The sequence below is a fragment of the Hemiscyllium ocellatum genome, unplaced genomic scaffold (genome assembly GCF_020745735.1).
Source record: "Hemiscyllium ocellatum isolate sHemOce1 unplaced genomic scaffold, sHemOce1.pat.X.cur. scaffold_1899_pat_ctg1, whole genome shotgun sequence".
NCBI lineage: Eukaryota > Metazoa > Chordata > Chondrichthyes > Orectolobiformes > Hemiscylliidae > Hemiscyllium > Hemiscyllium ocellatum.
In genome coordinates this window covers 2,119-22,564 of record NW_026867911.1, presented here as the reverse complement: position 1 = coordinate 22,564, position 20,446 = coordinate 2,119, and the positions used below count along the sequence as shown (strand labels likewise).

Genomic DNA, 20,446 nt, shown 5'->3' with positions numbered 1-20,446 from the left:
TAAAGCTCTCATTGAGAGTCTGAGCTCAGTGTGAAGTTCAGGTAATCTTTATTGTGACCCAACTTTGTTACAGCTTCAGAATCTCCCAGCAGAAAGGCGTAGAAAAAGTAGCAAATTTTAAAAAACAGCTCAAGGTCAAAGTGCAACCCCTCACTTTCTCCATTATTGGTCACCACTGAGTTGTCCCTTTGTAATTGGATCCTTGGTGTAGCCTTAACCTGGAGGAAGTATTGCCTCACTCAGCAATTTCAACCTGTATCCAAGTAAGTTGGATGAGCAGCGTAGAGTCAACCAGACTACTGTGGGTCTGGAGTCACGTGTAGGCCAGACCGGGTAAAGGATGCAGCTGGGACGACTGCTCTAATAACTGCTCAAGTCTTCCCTAAAAAAGAACTGAGTGAATCAGATGGGGGTTTTCTTCCACCCCCACCCCACCTACAATGGTTTCACCGTTAGATTCTGAACTCCAGATGTCTGACCAAATTCCAATTCCACCATCTGTCGCGGTGGGAATCGAACTCAGGAGCCACTGGAACTGGGTTGATAGTCCAGTTGGTAAAGGCACTCGGCCATCTTTCTTTCAATCCCCCTGCAATGCCACGTGATCCCGCTGGGAGGTCAGCAAGGAGGTGGCCTGGGTAAAGGCCTTCCTGCCTTAAGGGCCTCTTCCCCATGTGGATCCACTGGTGGGTCTGGAGGTTGGAGGAATCGCTGAAGTCCTTCCCACAGTCACGGCAGAGGAACGGCCTCTCCCCAGTGTGACTGCGCCAATGAGTCGCCAGGGCATACGGGAAACAAGCCTTTCCCACAGTCGCCACACTTCCATGGTTTCTCCACAGGCCGGGATTCCCCGGGTTTCTCCATGGCCGAAGCTTCAGCGCCACACAAACGCATGTGGAGCTTCTCTCCACCGTGAATTCCTCTTTCCAAACCGTATAGCTGTTACACGCTCCTCACTCAGTGCACTGCAACGGTAGGGTCTCTCATCCAGTCCCACTGATGCTGAAAACGTACCCAAATAGGAACCAAAAAGCTTTGCTCCTTCTCACAGAATCATAGTTGAAAACTGTTGCGGTTCTGATGGATTGAATGATTGTCAGACATGGACGTCAAAGTAAGGACTGCAGATGCTGGAGAGTCAGTTAGTGCAGTGCTGGAAAAGCACAGCAGGTCAGGCAGCATCCGAGGAGCAGGAGAGTCAACGTTTTGGGCATTAGGCCTTCATCTGTTGATTTTGAAACTTCATTCTTCAGATCCTGAAATGTAAAAAGAGATTACAAAAGTCATCACTGTCAGTGCAGGGTAGGAATTCTGAACAAGGAATTCTGCAGAAAGTTCTTTTCTTTTGTTATTCCACAAAATTGAAAGCACCATCCCACTCTCTCTTCCCCTCTGTTCTCACTCTGATCTAACTCATTCCCCTGAAGGTGCTGATTCAGGATCTTCCAGGGGCAGAAAAGCAAAAACGTCAAGACTGACATCTCTCTGAATTTTGGATAACTCCACCTGAAAGTTAATATCTTTCACAACATTGGGATACTGCTGAGAGGTGAGGAGGTCTGATTTTGGGAAGCAAAAAAAAAGATAATGAGTTTGTGCCAATCCCTTCCCTTCAGAGAATCCCCAGAGTGTGAAAGCAGGCCACTCAGCCCCACAAATCCATACCGACCCTCTGAAGGGTAACAGACCCACACCTATTCCCCTACCCCTATTGCTCAACTTTTACTCCCTGATTAACGCACCTCACCTGCACATCTCTGGGCACGGTCAATCCATTCTAACCTGGACAAAGTGAAAAATCACACCACCAGGTGAGTGTTCAACAGGTTTATTTGGAAGCACTCGCTTTCAGAGCGCTGATCCTTCAGGTGGTTGTGGAGAATAAGATCATAAGACACAACTTATAGAAAAACGTTATAGCGTCCTGCCACCGAAATGATATATTGAACAAACCTGGATTGTCAAGTCTTTAATCTTTTAGACTGGGTTGCAGCTATCATTCACATGTAAATCCCAGACCTTCCTGCAAGGCACCTTATCAAGGTAACTCGAGGTTTTACCGCAAAATGTGACATCTCAGTTCAGACAACGCATTAAAGGTGAGGTCAGAGTCTGTCTGTGTCCCAGTCTTGAGTCAGACTGGTTCTATTTCCAAAGTGGAATTTACAAAATATTACATGGATTGACTGCTTACAGGTTGTGTATTTTTTGAGCAAAATACAATGTATCTGCAAATATCATTCTGCAAATACAAATAGAGCCCTATTTCTGGTTTACCTCCTAATGAATAAACATTAAACGCGAGCACCTATTTATTTCTAATGTTGTTTCATTTTTCTTGTTTGATTCCCTGCTGTGACTATACTGTGCCTGGATGGTTCACAGGCTGGGAGATTGTGGGTTGGGACTTGATTGACTGAATGTTTTATTGTCCCAGAAGGTGGAAAGGGAGGTGGCGGGGGGTGTCAAAGCTTCAGCAGAAATCCAGCAGAGCTGAGAACAGACCACATGCCTTTTAAATGTTGTAATTGTGCCAGTCTCCACCACTTCCTCGAGCAGTTCGTGCCATACATGCACCACCCTCTGTGTGAAAAGGTTGCCCCTCAGACCCCAGTTAAATCATTCTGCTCTCACCTCAAACATATGCCTTCTAGTTTTCTTGGACTCCCCTACCCTGGGGAAAAGACCTGAGGTTTCCTCCCACTATCCATGCCCATTACAAAGGTCCATAAGTTTACCCCTCAGCCTCTGATGCTCCATGGAAAATGTCCCTGGCCTATTCAGCCTCTCCCTATAGCTCAATCTTTTCTGACCCCTTTCAAAGTTTCATAACATCTTTCCTACAGCAGGGAGACCAGAACTGAATGCAGTATTCCAAAATTGCCTTAACCAACATCCTGGACAGCCACAACATAACCTCCCAACTCATCTACTCAATGCTCTGACCAATAAAGGCCATCCTACCAAATGCCTCATTCACTATCCTGTCTACCTGAGACTCTACTTTCAAAGAACTATGGAACCTGCACTCCAAGGTCTCTTTGTTCTCCAACACTCCCCTTAACCGTGTCACTCCTGCCTGGATTGCTTGACCAAAATGCAACAACTCTCATTTCTCAAAATTTAATTCCATCTACCACACTTTGGCCCATCCGATCAATTCTAATTTATAGCAAACTCACTTTTCTCTCTCATTCTCTAGAAGCTGAAAATCTCCATCCCACACACTCTCCCTCCATTCTCAGTTTACTGACCCTAATCCCTGCTGTACCTCATCCTGAAGGGTCTGGTTCATGCTGATTCATAGGCCCACACTCGGGAGGGGTGGTGGGTGTCGGGGGTGGGCGGGTCTAAATGAAACCTACATAATCCTGAACAGCCCAGACAGAGTGGACATTGTGAAGATGTTTCCATTGGTAGGACAGACTCAGACCAGAGGCACTGCCTTAGAGTAAAGGGAAGTCCTTTTAGAAAGGAGAAACTTCTTCAGCCAGAGAGCGGTGAATCTGTGGAATCTATTTCCATAGAAGGCTGTGGAGGCCAGGTCACTGGGGATATTTAAAACTGAGACAGATAGGTTCTTGAGTATCAAGGGGATCGAGGGTTACGGGGAGAATGGGGTTGAGAAACCTAGCAGCCACGATTGAATGGGGTGATTAGATCTGATGGACTGAATGGCCTAATTTCTGCTCCTCTGATTTAGGGCCTCTTGTTGTCCTGGACACAGAGTGAGAGAGTTGGGAGCAAGACTAGACCATTCGGTCTTTCCAGTCGGCACCAGCATTGAACAATTCATAACTGGATATGAATATACCTACAGCTAGGTGGATAGGCTGGGACTTTTTTTCACTGGAACACATGAGATTGAGAGGTGACCTTAAAAGAGGTTCATAAAATCCTGAGGAGGGAGATGAGGTGAACCGCAGGTGTCCTTTCCCTAGGATGGGGGTTTCAAGATTAGGGAGCAAATGAGGAAGGGGAGTGGAGAAAGATTTTCAAAAGACTGGAGTAGCGCCTTTTTTTTTGAGAGTAGTTTGTGTGTGGAATCAATGTCCAGACACGGTGGTGGATGTAGGTACAGTAACAAGGTTTAAAAGACATTTGGATAAGGACATGAATAGGAAAGGGTCAGAGGGATATGGGCCAAATACACACAGGTGGGACTAGTTTAGTTTGTGAACACAGTCAGCACGGTTTAGTTGGACTGAAGGGTCTGTTTCTGTGTTGTCTGACTCTGGAACTGTTCTAAACTGGTCTTAAAACCATTTTCTTGCCTTCCTCCATAAACATCCACTTCTTTCTTGTTCAAAGATCAGATTAACTCAGCCTTGAATTTATTCAAATGACCCCCTAACTGCAGGATGACATCCCCATTTCTAAACTCAATTCCTCTTACTAATTCCTGATGAAGGGCTTGTCCCTGAAACTTTGACTGTCCTACTGCTCAGATGCACCTTGTATGAATCTACCGTCCCCTCCTCTGCTGGCAATGCGTTCCAGGCACCTATCACCCTCTGAGTAATGTACTTTCTGTGTGCATCTCCAACATGATGTCCCAACTCCTGTACTCAGCATGTGAACAATGAAGGCAAGTGTGCTGAACACCTTCTTCACCCCTGTCTCCCAGTGATGTAACTTTCAAGAACAATGAACCTGAACACCTCCAGGTCTCTGTTCTACAACATGACCCAGGGCCCTACCATTACCTGTTCAAGTCTTGCCCTCCTTTGTTTTAGCAAAATGCAACCCTCACTTATATCCATACCTCTCTCATACACACACGCTCTCTCTCAGACATACACATACACCACCCCCTCAACACACACCCTCTCGCAGGTTCATACTCCATCACAATCTCACTTTATCAAGCAGGCACACATGTAAATACACACTCACAGCGCACAATCTTATACACAAACTCACACACACACACTTCCCTGAAGGGAGTTTCCCCGAAACGTCAATTTTCCTGCTCCTCGGATGCTGCCTGACTTGCTGCAGCACCACACGCTCGATCCTAAACTTATTACCCTCTAGTTCTGGACTGCCCCATCCAAAGGAAAATACCACGTCTATTTACCCTATCCATGCCCCTCATGATGATATAAAAGTGTATAAGGTCACTCCTCAGACTCTGGCAAGCTACGGAAAACAGTCCCAACCTGAACTTCTGTCTCTCCTCACCCGGGTCACCCAGACACATACCTGAGGTCGCAAAGTCTGCTCCCTCTCTGGATTCACTCCAGTTGCTACAAGTGAGCCTGCTCCATCATTCATTAAGATCATGGCTGATCTATCCATCGTTTCATCTTCTCCTCCCTGCACTGTCACAAGGAACAGCACAAGGATTAATCAAAACAGTGAGGGGTAAACAGCACAAGGATTAAAAAACACAGTGAGGGGTAAACAGCACAAGCGCCAGTAAAAGCAGATGGAAAGTGAGTGTAAAATGTCACTATGATAGGACAGGCCCCACATTCCTTCCCCCCTCCCCGCCTCACCTTTCATGTCCCGGGCCCAGTACCTTCCAGGTGGCCCCATAGTTGACACAGGGGCCGCCCCACGACCAGTAGAACTCCACCACCCAGGCGCCTGACGAGTTTAGATTAGAGTGTAGGTTAGGGAGAATTGGCCGTGCTAAGTTACCCATAGTGACCAGGGATGTACAGGTTAGGGTGGATTGGCCATGGGAAATACGGAGTAAGGGGTTGGGTATGGGTGGGATACTGTTCAGAGGGCCAGAATGAAATAGATGGGTTGAATGGCCCACTCCCACATTGTCGGAATTCGAGACCCTCCCCACCAAGAGGCATTTTATCTGCATCTATCCTGTCAAGCCCCTTTCAGAATTCTACCGGTTTCAATAGAGGTATGCAGCCCAGAAACAGACACTTCGGTCCAATTCGTCCATGCCCACCACGATTCCAAACTAAACCAGTCCCACTTGCCTGCATTTGGCTCATATCCCTCTAAACCTTTCTATTCATGTACCCATCCAAATGCTGTTTCAATGTTGTCACTGTACCTGCATCTACCACATCCTCAGCAAGTTCATTCCACATGTAAATCACCCTCTTTCAAATCGTTGCCCCTCCACTTCCTTTTAAATCTCTTTCCTCATATTTAAAAAAAGTCCCCTAGTTTTGAGTTCCCCTACGCTAAGCAAGAGCCATTTTCTATTCACCTTCCCTCCACTCCTCATGATTTTATCAATCTCAATGAGGTCAACCCCCAACCTCCTGTGCTCCAGTGAATAAAGTCCCAGCCTCTCCTTATAACTCAAACCCTCCAGTCCTTACAACATCCTGGTAAATCTTTATTAAACCCTCATTAATCGTATTCTTCCTATTACAGGGCCACCAGAACTGTACTCAGTACTCTGAAAGTGGCCTCACCAACATCCTGTACAACCTCAACATGATGTCCCAACTCCTCTCCTCAATGGTGTGAACAATGAAGGCAATGTTGCAAAATGCCACCTTAACCACTCTGTCGAGCAGTGATGCAACTTGCAAAGAACTATGTACCTGAACACCGACTCCCCCCACCTCCATGTCTATCTGTTCTCTAACATGACTCATGGCCCAACCATTATCTGTTCAAGTCCTTGTTTTAGCAAAAATGCAACCCCTTGCTTTTATTAAGCTTCTCTCTCACACACATACTCTACCTCGCAGACAGACAGACAGACACCCCTCAACACTCTCTCACACTCACAGCATCATACTCCATCACACTCTCACTTTCCCAAGCATGCACAACACACTTCTGTGCACACTCACAGACAAACTCACATGCACACACTCTCACTCTCTCATGCACACACACACACAGTACTCTTTGGGGTGAAATTGTATTGGCAGAATTATATTTGCAGATACAGTCAATTTTGTTCAAAAGCGCACAATCTGCAGGCAGTCAATCCATGTAATATTTTACAAATTCCGACTTTGGAAACAGAACCAGTCTGATTCAAGATTGGAATACTGGCAGACTCAAATCTCACACCTTTAATGCATTGTCTGAGCGGAGATGCCTTTTTTTAAAATAAAACCTTAAGTCATCTCAAGAACATTGTTACATATTAATGAACCAAAGCCTGCACCCATTCTAAGAGATGAAGAATATCTAAGTTTGTTCAATATATTCTATCAGTTGCATGACACTGATCTTTTGATATAAGTTCTGTGTCTTATGATGCTGTTCCATGAGGCTTATGTGTTGATGAGGCAAGATGGTACAGATGAGGCAATAGAGAATTACAGATCAGCTAGGAAGGATTTAAAGAGAGAGTTAAGAAGAGCAAAGAGAGGACACGAACAGTCTTAGGCAAATAGAATAAAGGAGAACCCTAAAGCTTCCCATAGGCATGTGAGGAATAAAAGGTTGATTAGGGTAGGAATAGGGCCAGTCAAAGACAGAAGCAGGAAGTGGAGTGTGGACACTGTAGAGATCGGAGAGGTGCTACATGAACATTTCTCATCAGTTTTCACTCAGGAAAAGAATGAGGCACGAGATATTAGACTCGATAGGATCGAGGTTAGTTCCACACAGGTGTTATCAATTCGAGAAGGAGTGAAAGTAGACAAGTCCCTGGGCTGGATGGGATTTATCCGAGGATTCTCTGGGAAGCTAGGGAGGAGATAGCAGAGCCTTTGGCTTTGATATTTGAGTCGTCATTGTCTACGGGTTTAGTACCTGAGGACTAGAGGATTGCAAATGTTGTGCCCTTATTCAAGAGAGGGTATAACTACAAATTGAGGAGTGATAGCTTTAAGACAGATGTCAGAGGCAAGGTCTTTACACAGAGAGTGGTATGGGCGTGGAATGCCCTACCTGCTAAGGTAGTCAACTCAGCCACATTAGGGAGATTTAAACAATCCTTAGATAAGTGCATGGATGATTTTGGGATAGTGTAGGGGAACGAGCTGAGAATAGTTCACAGGTCGGCGCAACATCAAGGGCCGAAGGGCCTGTTCTGTGCTGGATTGTTCTATGTTCTAAACTTAGTGCAGGAGGCTGAAAGAAATGAGCAGCTTTAAAACAAAAACCTCTTGGAGCTCAAAGCTTTCAATGAGAGTCTGAGCCCAGTGGTAAGTTCAGGTAACCTTTATTGAAACCCAACTTTGTTACAGCTTCAGATCCCCCCAGCAAAAAGGCAGAGAAAAAGTAGTTGCTTTTTGAACAGCTCAAGGTGAAAGTGCACACACCACACCTCCCCTGGCCCCATCCCCACCCCCCTCACTGTCTTTACTATTGGTCAGCACCAAGTTGTCCCTTTGTAATTGGATCCTTGGTACAGCCGTAACCCGGAGGAAGTGTTGCCTCACTCAGCAATTTCAACCCATACCCTGTCTCCAACTAAGTTTCTCTCCGCTCTTTTGCCAGTGGGGGGAGGGCAGTGTAGAGTCAACCAGACTGCTGTGGGTCTGGAGTCACGTGTAGGCCAGACCGGGTAAAGGATGCAGCTGGAACGACTGAGTGTATCCTTTCCCACAATGGCCGTTCCCTTCCCTAACAAGGGAGAGAGGGAATCAGATGGGGGCTTTCTCCCCCTACCACCCCCTCCCTGAAATGATCTCATTGTTAGATTCCAAACTCCACATTTCTGACCGAATACCAATTCTGCCATCTGTTGTGGCGGGATTCAAACCCGGGAGTCCCCGGAACTGGGTTGATATTCCAATCGATAATGGGACTCGGCTGTCACTCCTTCAATCCCCCTGCGATGGCACGTGAACTCGCTGATGCTTCCGCAGGTGGGAGGAGCAGGTGAAGCCCTTCCCGCACTGAGAGCAGATGTACGGCCTCTCCCCGGTGTGGATCCGCCGGTGGGTCAGCAGGGCGGAGGAAGTGCTGAAGGCCTTCCCACTTCCGGGGCAGCTGAAGGGCCTCTCCCTGGTGTGGACACGCTGGTGCCTCAGCAGGGTGGAGACCTGGGTAAAGGCCTTCCCGCACTGAGAGCAGGTGTGCGGTCTCTCCCCCGCGTGGACCCGCGGTGGTTCAGCAGGTGGGAGGAGCAAGTGAAGCCCTTCCCGCACTGAGCGCAGGTGAACGGCCTCTCCCCGGTATGGACCCTCCGGTGGGTCAGCAGGTCGGAGGAATACCTGAAGCCCTTCCCGCACTGAGAGCAGGTGAACAGCCTCTCCCCGTGTGGATCCGCTGGTGTCTCCGCAGGTTGGAGGAGCAGGTGAGGCCCTTCCCGCACTGAGGGCAGGTGTACGGTCTCTCCCCCGTGTGGACACGCTGGTGTCTCCGCAGGTTGGAGGAGCAGATGAAGCCCTTCCCACACTGAGAGCAGGTGAACGGCCTCTCCCCGGTGTGGACGTGACGGTGACTCCGCAGGGTGGTGGAATCGCTGAAGGCCTTCCTACACTCAGGGCAGCTGAAGGGCCTTTCCCCGGTGTGGACAAGCTGGTGCCTCAGCAGGATGGAGGCCTGGGTAAAGGCCTTTCCGCACTCTGGGCAGCTGAAGGGCCTCTCCCCAGTGTGGACCCGCTGGTGGGTCAGGAGGTTGGAGGAACAGGTGAAGCCCTTCCCGCACTGAGAGCAGGTGAATGGCCTCTCCCCCGTGTGGACATGCCGGTGGGTCAGCAGGGCGGAGGAATTGCTGAAGGCCTTCCCGCACTCAGGGCAACTGAAGAGCCTCTCCCCCATGTGGCCCCGCTGGTGGGCCAGCAGGTGGGAGGAATACCTGAAGGCCTCCCCGCAGTCAGTGCAGGGGAATGGCCTCTCCCCGGTGTGACTGCGCCGATGAATCTCCAGGGCAGACAGGAAACGGAAGCCTTTCCCACAGTCCCCACACTTCCACGGTTTCTCCACGCGGCAGGATTCCTCAGATTTCTCCATGGCCACAGCTTCAGCTGCACACAAACACGTGTAGAACCCCTCCCTGCCGTGAAATCCCCTTCCCAGGCCGTATAACTGTTTCAGGCTCCACACACAGTGCGCTCCAACAGTGGGGTCTCTCGTCCAGTCCCACTGATGCTGAAAATGTCCTCAAACAGGAACCAAAAAGCGTTGATCCCTCTCACAGAAATCACAGTCAAAAACAGCTGCTGTCCCGATGGATTGAGTGACTGTCAGACATTGACATCAAAGTGAGGACTGCTGACGCTGGACAGTCAGTCAAAAAAATGTGGCGCTGGAAAAGCGCAGCAGGTCAGGCAGCGTCCGAGGAGCAGGAGAGTCAATGTTGCGGGCATAAGCCCTTTATCCGTTGATTTTGAAACTTCAGTCTTCAGATTTTCAAATACTCTGCAAAAAGAGATTACAAAAGTCATCACTATCAGTGCAGGGTAGAAATTCAGAACAAGCAATTCTACTTTCTGTGGAATATTCATTTGCTGTTCCACAAAATTGAAAGCACCATCCCACTCTCCCTTCCCCTCTGTTCTCACTCCGCTCTAACTAATTCCCCTGAAGGTGCTGATTCAGGATCTTACAGGGACAGAAAAGGCAAAAACATAAATACTGACATCTCTCTGAATTTTGGATGCCTCCACCTGAAAGTTAATATCTTTCACAACACTGGGATCCTGCTGAGAGTGAGCAGGTCTGATTTTGGGAAGCAAAACAAAGTGCCAATTCAGGGTGAACCTGCAATGCAGCTTCTTGAGGAAGGATCAGACACAAAATGGTTAACGACTCCGGGAAGGTGGGAGCAAAATGAGACATCAAGGCATTAACACCGACACACTTCAGTCAAACTCTTCTGCTCCCAGTCAGGGCAAAACATGCCCTGAAAGTCCAGCCTTCACAACCACACTTCTGCTTTCACTGAATTAGAATCTCACAGCACGGAAACAGACCCTTTGGCCCAACCTGCCCAGATATCTGAAATTAATCTAGTCATGTTTGCCATCACTTGGCCCCTATATGGGCCGGGTGCTGGCAGCTGGGACTAAATTGGGTTGGCTATCTTGTCAGCAAGGACGAGTTGGACCGAAGGGTCTGTTTCTGTGCTGTACATCTCGATGACTCCAGTTGCATTTGCCATCACCTGGCCCTGACCCATCTGAACCCTTCATATTCAGATGCCCGTCCAGGAGCCTTTTAACATATCATCGTACCAGCACCCACCACTTCCTCTGGCAGCTCACGCCATCGCTCAAGCGACTCCACGTTGAAAGTGTCTGGTCTGGTGCACCAGATGACATCAGGATAATCTCAGATCGTTCCACATCGCATCGATACTCAGTCAGTGGCTTTCCCGATCAGGATGTTGTACGTGATCATACAGGTCAGTGGGTAGGCGATCCCCCACCTCTTAATTCAAGTATCTCTACGAGAACTCCCTTGTTGGAGGGTCCCTTGGAGACACTTCAACTGGACTTCATTGAGTTGTAGAAATGAGTTGAGTTGCTATAAATATGTTTTGCTTATTGTTGATGTCTTTTCTAAGTGGATTGAAGCCTACCCTCTTCCTAACGCTACTGCTGAGTCTGTGGTGAAGATTCTGTTTAAGGAAATAATTCCTTCAGTATACCTGCGTGCATTAGCTCGGACAATGGACCACACTTTGTAGGTAATATTAACGGAGAACTCTGTTCCCAGCTTTGTATTTGTCGGCAACTGCATGGTGCTTATCATCCTCAGGGGGCCGGCCTTGGTGAATGTTTTAACCAGAGTCAAGACTAAACTTGCCAAATTAATGGCTGAGTCTGGCCTCTCCTGGTTATGCTAATCCCTGTGGCCTCATTCCAGATGGGATCCATGTCTGTGGGCAAGATACGACTGTCTTCAGCTGAGAATCTCTCTGGTCACCCCCTCCGTACCCCTTGGAACGATTCGGCTCCCTTCTCAGTCCACCTCCACCACATGACCGAAGAAATGGTTGGTTATGTTCTTGCTTTAACTAGTGTTATGCGTGCCTATCACTCCCAGGAGCGTGCGGCCTACAGCGATGTTCCCTCCCTTTCAGCCTCGTCACGGGTAGAGCCTGGTTCGTTGGTGCTCGTCAAGACCTGGACTTGCAAAGGTCTCCAACCTTGTTGGGATGGCCCCTTCCAGGTTTTACTTCCCATCCCTACGGTGGTCAAAGTCGCTGGGCACTCAGCTTGGGTCCAACTGCACCATTGTAAATTGATTGACCGCACCAATCAAAAGTGGGGAAGAGGAGGAGAGAATACTGGAATCCCAACAAAAGGAGTGGAACACTGTCCAGTTGGGTTTTTGAATTTTGCTGTTGTTCTAATGTTAATCTTATTACAGATACTTGAACTAAGAGGAGGGACATGGGGGGGATCGCCTATCTCCTCACCTTTCTGATCACATACAACATCCTGATGGGGAAAGCCACTAAGTATGGATGTGACCAGGAATGATCAGAGATTATCCACCACCCATGCTGAGGAGATGTCGTCCAGTGCACCGGACCAGACGCCTTTGACGTGTGGGACATGATGAAGATTGATATTGCAATGGACTCTTACATCAGAAAGACCAGATGGTCCATCTGGACAGTAGAAATCAGTGGGAGTTACCATGTCGTTACCATGGTTTTTTGATTTTACCTGCAGGCGCAAGCCGAGTGAGGAGAAAAATGGTCAACCCCGTTATTATGGTAAATATTTTAAGGATGCCTGGGAACACCATCCCTTTTTGCAGTACGGGCCGACTCGAGAAAAGGGAAGCTTGATAGGGGAAACTCCACAATGCGCAAACAACTTTAATTTATACAGGCCCACAGAACGCTCTTCACCCCAGAGGCAGGAGTATGTTACTCCTCTCGATCAGGAGATGACTTACTTGCCCAGTCCCCAGTCCCCGATTCCGTACTATTCGTCAGTCTTCCTGCTGCCGACCCTGCGAAGTGAAATATCACGTTCCAATACCTCCGGTCTGTGTATACAACCAGCTGGAGTAACACTGGCTGGGGTACAGCAGGCCTTATGCGGTACATGAACCTGGAACGGAACCCTTCCCTTGCGCATTTATAGGCCTTTTCTCTTTTCAGAATCTGATATTGTCACCAAGACCACGTACAATAGAGCTAAGGGAGAGCCCAATGGGAACAGCATTCTGAGGACCATTGTCTCCTATACAGTGCGGGTGCTCGAATCACTTGGCCCATTTTTTACAGCGCTCAAGCGAATCCTCTTGCAAAATATCGACCCTTTGCTCCTGTATATCTGACCAGACCCCCTGCTGTAACATTTCAGTAACCTATTTTGACAAACTCTCCCTAATCTACCCCAAATCAGACTATTATTTCTTCAGCTGAGGTAAAGCTACCAATTTCCTTGTCATGGATGGCAAAGATGTCCCTCATAGCATCAATATCGGAGCCCTTGTTCCCACAACAGTACCTTGTCCTGGTCAGTGGACAAGTCGATGGAACCTCCATCTGAGGAGAATGCAGCGGTCGGTCTCAGCCAACTTTACTCCGACTGGAAGGATCCCAATGGACTGGGTGACAATACAGGACACCCAATAGGCTGGGGAATCCAGAATACCCTGAGGTTGGAAGGATCAGCAGGGGTGACAAGTCAAAAGAACCGCAATTCCCTTATTTGTGGCCTGACCATTCGAGGAAATAAGACTAAAGAGGCGCTGGAACAGAGTAACCTGGGATTATCAGACCTGTGTCTTTACTCTATGCAGAATCGGTATGGCCTAGACAATATACTCGCCCAGGAGGGTGAGGTCTGCACCACTGTCCAAGATAAATGCACTATGGGCATTCCCGATCTAACTGGCAATATTACTAAGATACAAGAAGACATCCAGGTATTCCTTGACAGAATGACTGAAGGGACCAGTTGGGGAAACTGCAGGTCGGGCTGATGGTACAATTGACATATCAATTTAGATATTTATGTTTGTCGGTATTGGTATTGTTAGGTATTTAATTGCTCGGCTTATGAGGTCCCTTAGTGATATAGACTTGCCCCAGAAGATGCTCCTTTTGCGATCCGATGGCTCACCCACATGTGTCGATGGCGATGATAAATATGACCAGATGAGCTGCGAAGATGGTGGTGCCGCTCTACAGGATGTTGATGGCTGGACCACCTTGAAGGGCATTCGTTTGGACTAGCCTTCTCTTTCAGTGATCGCGGTGCAATCAAAGGGAGGAATGAGGGTGTGGGCATCTGGGTGATAAAGTCTACAGCCTTAAAACTTGTCATTAAACATTTAGACTAAAATGTAATGCTGAATTATTGAACACATTTACTGCACGAGAAAATAAACAGGCAGGAAGGCTCAGAAAGAGGAGAGAACTTAAAGATAGGGACACCTGGGCTCACCAAGTGATAACAGGATGCTGTAAGGCAATTAAGAAGGTTTGCCTCAGCATCGGTGAATCTGTGTGAACAGGACACCAAGTGATAACATTCACAGCCGTTCCCTTGTGAGACCATTTTAGTGCTGAGGCTGTTGAATCCCGTAGAAAATTAACTCTTAGTGCTTATCTGCAATGGATTGTAATGAATGGCATTTTGGGACTTTATGATGATATTGAGTAGCCATTACTGGTTATTAAATACAAACTCTGTAAAAGGAAATATTGATAAAGTTTGACCTTACTTGCTGCAGCCGAGACTCCAGCGGAGGCAATAGGCCGCGGACACACTTCCGTCTTCGGGACGGCCTCGGCCCCGCCCCCTCCGGCGCCAATGCGACACGTAAACCCCGCCCCTTCCGAACAAAGCTCGTAAACCCCGCCCCTTCCGAACGCAGTGAACCTCGCCCCTCACGAACGCAGCTCGTAAACCCCGCCCCTTCCGAAGGCAGCCCGTAAACCCCGCCCCTTCCGAACAAATCTCCTCATACCCGCCTCTTCCGAACGCTGACAGTAAACCCCGCCCTTTCCGGATGCAGCACGTAAAACCTCGCCCCTTTCGAACGCAACTCGTAAACCCTGCCCCTTCGAGACAAAGACCCGCCTCTTGGAACCACACCTCTTTTCCCGTCGCGCACGAAAACCCACCCCTTCCCTTGGTCCCCGCGTGAATCAAAACCATGCCCCCATCCCCCACGAGCAACCGCGCGGCTCCAGGCTCAACGCGCCGCATCGCCCGCTGAGCCACGTCCCGCCCACTAGCGCGCGACCCTCTCCCGAGACACGCCCCGCCCATGAGCACCGCCCTCCCGCTAAAACCCGCCCCCAGGCTAAACCCCGCCCCTCCTGGTAAACCCCGCCCCCCCAGGTGTATTTGGAAGCACTAGCTTCTGTAGCGCTGCTCCTTCTGCGGGGAGCTGTGCTGCAGGATCATAAGACACAGAATTAATAGCAACATACCACAACGTCATGCAACCGACGCAATATTTGGAACAAACCTGGATCGCTGCTGAGTCCTTTTCCCATTGTTCGGATAGCGTAAGAATGGTTGGACGGCTGTTCACAGCGCACACGCCAAAGACGAACTGAATGAGATCACGCGGGGCCCGAGAGCTTTTCTGTTCGTATCTTGAATTTCGTATGTACGTTGAAGCAAAATTTTCGTACAATCCTGTTCGTAAACCGATTTGTACGTGAACGGGTTTGTTCGTTTGTCGAGGCGCTACTGTGCTCTGTAAAAAGAGATTACAAAGGTCATTAGTGCAGGGTAGAAATTCAGAACAAGCAATTCTACTTTCTGTGGAATATTCTTTTCTTTTGTTATTCTAAAAAATTGAAAGCACATCCCACTCTCTCTCCCCCTCTGTTCTCACTCGGCTCGAACTAATTCTCCTGAAGCTGCTGATTCAGGATCTTACAGGGACAGAAAAGCAAAAACATCAAGACTGCCGTCTCTCTGAACTTTGGATACCTCCACCTGAAAGCTAATATCTTTCACAACACTGGAATACTGCTGAGAGTGAGCAGGTCTGATTTTGGGAAGCAAAAATAAAGTGTCAATTCAGGGTGAACCTGCCACGCAGCTTCTTGAGGAAGGACCAGAGACAAAATAGTTAATGACCCCAGGAAGGTGGGAGCAAAATGAGACGTCAAGGCATTAACATTGAAAGTAGAGAGAAAGTCAACCTCCTGACTCTGGCAAATGCCAGAGTTATAGAGATACATAGCACAGAAGCAGACCCTTCTGTCCAACACAATTGTACTGACCAGATATCCTAAATTAATCTAGTCCCATTTGCTGGCATGATCATCCCCACCCCCTGTCCTGAGACCTTGATGCCTCCAAGCTGACCCTCGCAGGTTTCGTTTGTCCTCCATTCTTTCCCAGTTGTCTTTTGTAGGTTTTGAAAACTTTCCCAATCCTCTGAGTATAGGATTTGGGAAGTTATGTTGTGGCTGTACAGGACATTGGTTAGGCCACATTTGGAATATTGTGTGCAATTCTGGTTTCCTTACTATCAGTAAGATGTTGTGAAACTTGAAAGGGTTCAGAAAAATTTACAAGGATGTTGCCAGGGTTGGAGGATTTGTTCTATTTGGAGGCTAGGGCTGTTTTCCCTGGAGCGTTGGAGACTAAGGAGTAACCTTTATAGAGGTTTACAAAATTATGAAGGGCATGAATAGGATAAATAGCCAAGGTCTTTTCCCAGGAGGGGGTGGGTCCAGAACTAGAGGGCATAGGTTTAGGGTGAGGGGAGAAAGATACAGAAGAGATCTGAGGAGCAACCTTTTCACACCGAGGGTGGTACATGTTTGGAATGAGCTGTCAGAGGTGGAGGTTAGTACAATTGCAATATTTAAAAGGCATCTGGATGGGTATATGAATGGGAAGGATTTTGAGGGATGTGGTCCAGGTGCTGACAGGTGGGACCAGATTGTTGGTCCCACCATGGATGAGTTGGACCAAAGGGTCTGTTTCCATGTTGTATATCTCTATGACAGGTTGGACTAAAGGGTCTGTTTCTGTGCTGTATGACTCTGGAACCATTCTATACTGGTCTTAAACCATGTTCTCGCCTTCCCCCACAAACATCACTTCTTTGTTCAAAAATCAGATGAACTCAGCCTTGAATATACTCAATGACACCCTAACTGCAGGAAGACATCCCACTTGTGAACTCAATTCCTCTTGCTAATATAACGCGTGCCTTGCCGATTGCTTCCTACATCTGTCTGACAACTGGCAGTGACTGGAGTAGGAGGACACTGAGGCCTCTTTGCCCATCCACACATCAATCTAGATGAAGGGCTCGTGCCCAAAACGTCAACACTCCTGCTCCTAAGATGCTGCCTAACCTACCGTGCTCTTCCAGTACCACAATGTTTGAGCCTGATCTCCAGCATCTGCAGTTCTCACTTTCTCCACATTCAAATACATCTCCATTTAAACAATGCACCTCCTTTCTGTTTTTCTTTGCCACAGCCAAAGCTATAATTTCATATCGTGGTTCTGTGTTTGCCAATTGTGGTCCTCTCTATATCGGGGAGAGCGAGCGCAAACTTGGGGAACGGTTCACTGAGCATCACAGCTGGGTCCACAGAGCCGACCAGACCTCCCAGTCACCACCCATTACAATTCCCTTTTCTGACATGACCATCTTTGGCCTCCTCCATTGCCACAACGAACCTAACTGCAAATTGAAGGGACCACACCTCATCTTCCAGGCAGCCTGCAGCCTACAGCCTGAAGGACTCAACATTGAGTTTTCCAATTTCAAAAAAACCTCCCTCCTTGTTCTTTGCCAGCAACCACATGCATTCCTCCCATTGACCAACCAGGTCGTAGCCTCTACCTGTCTTGACCTATCTCCACTTCACTCCAACCCCCTTCATCTGCAGCTTCTCCAGCCAGCCCCAGCCCAGCCCCAGCCCCAGCCCCAGCCCCAGCCCCGAGGAAGGGTTACACCTGAAACGTCGACTTCTCCACCTCCTGTCTATTTTGCAAATTGAGACACAGACCTGGACCAGTGTTTCCAGAGTCTGTCCCCTTCCGGATTCACTCTCTTTTCTTTCAGTTGCTGCAAGTCAACAACTGAACCCCAGAATGAAAAAAGACATGGAATGGGAGCAAAATAGTACCGTACTCACAGATCTGGGACAGAGGAAGGAATGTGCAGTCTGGGTAAAGCTCTATCTTTATTCAGACAGAGAGGAACAGGAGCTGCAGCTTGAGTCCGACTTCCGCATTCACACAATGGGCTGCCTCTGATTGGCAGGAGGACCAGGCCCCTTCCGGTCCTCCAAGGTTGCCTATTGGTCAATCAAAAGAAGGTTTCGCGCCTTTTTTGCATACAGCGATGAGCATGCTCAGTGTTTTGCTGACACTGGTAAGCATGCGCACTGCGTTGCTGACACCGGCAAACATGCGCAGTATGCTCTATGGGGATGTTGGTGTTCCTGACAGATTTTAAGTGTCCAAATGCCAACAGGGGAAAAAAGATAGAGCCACAATTTTTTTTTCCTGCGGCTCGATATTTTATTCCTTTTGCATTTTGTCTGGCTGCTCAACTTTTGTGTGTCGTTTCCCCTTGTTGTGGGGGCAAGGCACCGAGACCAGAACTGGAGGGCATAGGTTTAGGGTGAGAGGGGAAAGATTTCTGAGGGTCCTAAGGGGCAAACCTTTCGCACAGAGGGGGTATGTGTATGGAATGAACTGTCAGATGACGTGGTGGGGGCTGGTACAATTACATCATCTGGATGGGGATATGAATAGGAAAGATTCAGAGGGATAAGAGGCGACATGCTGGCATCTGGTCGGGATAGACTGAAGGGTTTGTTTCTGTGCTCTACAGCTCTGTGACTCTATTTTTAGATAGTATGGAAAATAAAGGGCATGAAAGCATGGGAAGTGTTAGAGCATGGAGACCATTTCCGGTTCATAGAGTCATAGAGAGATGTACAGCATGGAAACACACCCTTCGGTCCAAGCTGTCCATGCCGACCAGATATCCCAACCCAATCTAGTCTCACTTGCCAGCACCCGGCCCATATCCCTCCAAACTCTTCGTATTCATATACCCATCCAAATGCCTCTTAAATGTTGCAATTGTACCGACCTCCACCACTTCCTCTGGCAGCTCATTCCATACATGTAACACCCTCTGCATGAAAATGTTGCCCCTTAGGTCTCTTTAATATTTTTCCCCTCTCATCCTAAACCTATGCCCTCTAGTTCTGGACTCCCCAGGGAAAAGACTTTGCCTATTTATCCTATCCATGCCCCTCATAATTTTGTAAACCTCTATAACGTCACCCCCCCCACCCAAGTCTCTGACACACCAGGGAATCAGCCCCAGCCTGTCCCTATAGCTGAAGTCCTCCAACACTGGCAACATCCTTGTAAATCTTTTCAGAACCCTTTCACGTTTCACAACATCTTTCCGATAGGAAGGAGACCAGAATTGCATGCAATATTCCAACAGTGGCCTAACCAATGTCCTGTACAACCGCAACATGACCTCCCAACTACTGTACTCAATACTCTGACCAATAAAGGAAAGCATACCAAACGTCTTCTTCACTATCTTATCTACCTGTGACTCCACTTTCAAGGAGCTATGAACCTGCACTCCAAGGTCTCTTTGTTCAGCTACACTCCCTAGGACCTCACCATCAAGTGTACAAGTCCTGCTAAGATTTGCTTTCCCAAAATGCAGTACCTCGCATTTATCTGAATTAAACTCCATCTGCCACTTCTCAGCCCATTGGCCCATCTGGTCCAGATCCTGTTGTAATCTGAGGTAACTCTCTTCGCTGTCCACTACAGTTGCAAAGGATCGTGGAACACTCTTACACCAATTAGCAGAGTAAGGTTGAGACTGAAAGGTCACTATGGCAAGATGAGATAACACAGTCAGTAAAGTTAGCCTCATCTGCTAACTATCATTATTGGGACAATAAATATTTGGGACATGACATTAAATATCTAATTGTTAGTGAGTAGAGTCAGCCTGCTTGAAACTACTGACAATAAATATCTAATCATGACATTAGGAAAATATTAAGTAGGGTCTAGAATGAAAGACCATTTTTGCAAAAGCTGACATTAAATCTCTGAGACATTGGAATAACATGAAGTAGAATGTACAACGAAAGAGATAATAGGAACTAACATCACTGGCTTATTGTGTAGCTCGGCTGAGTTACGTTGATAAATATAGTTGGACATGCTGATAAGCTAACACAAACATGATTAAAAAAAAGATATTTTAAAACCACAGACCCTGAGGTTTGTGGGCATTCGAGAATCTGCTTTTCGAGTGTCACGGTCTTTTTGTTTGCAAATAAACGACCTGCTTCTTGAAGAACTCTCTGCGTCTCCTGGTCGTTCTCTACATTTTATCCACGACAACAGTCGGAACCAATTTCATGGTAATAGGAGAGAAAGACTCGGGGCGGGGGTGGGCAAAGAGTGGGGTGAGAGAAAGACTGGGGGGGGGGGGACAATGGTGGTGTGAATTTTAACTTCGTACACCCCAGTCCAACACCGGCATCTCCAAATCGGGGACATAGTTCTTGAAAGTTGCATCATTGCTGGACAGGGTGGTGAAGGGGCGTTTGGCACACTTGCCTTCATTGTTCACACCGTTCAGTGTAGGA

At 47.9% G+C, this 20,446-nt stretch overlaps 1 pseudogene; it reads right to left on the bottom strand.

Moving 5' to 3' along the window:
- Window positions 1-8,248: 8,248 nt before the first annotated feature.
- Window positions 8,249-18,025, bottom strand: LOC132810760 (zinc finger protein 239-like; annotated as a pseudogene).
- Window positions 18,026-20,446: the final 2,421 nt, after the last annotated feature.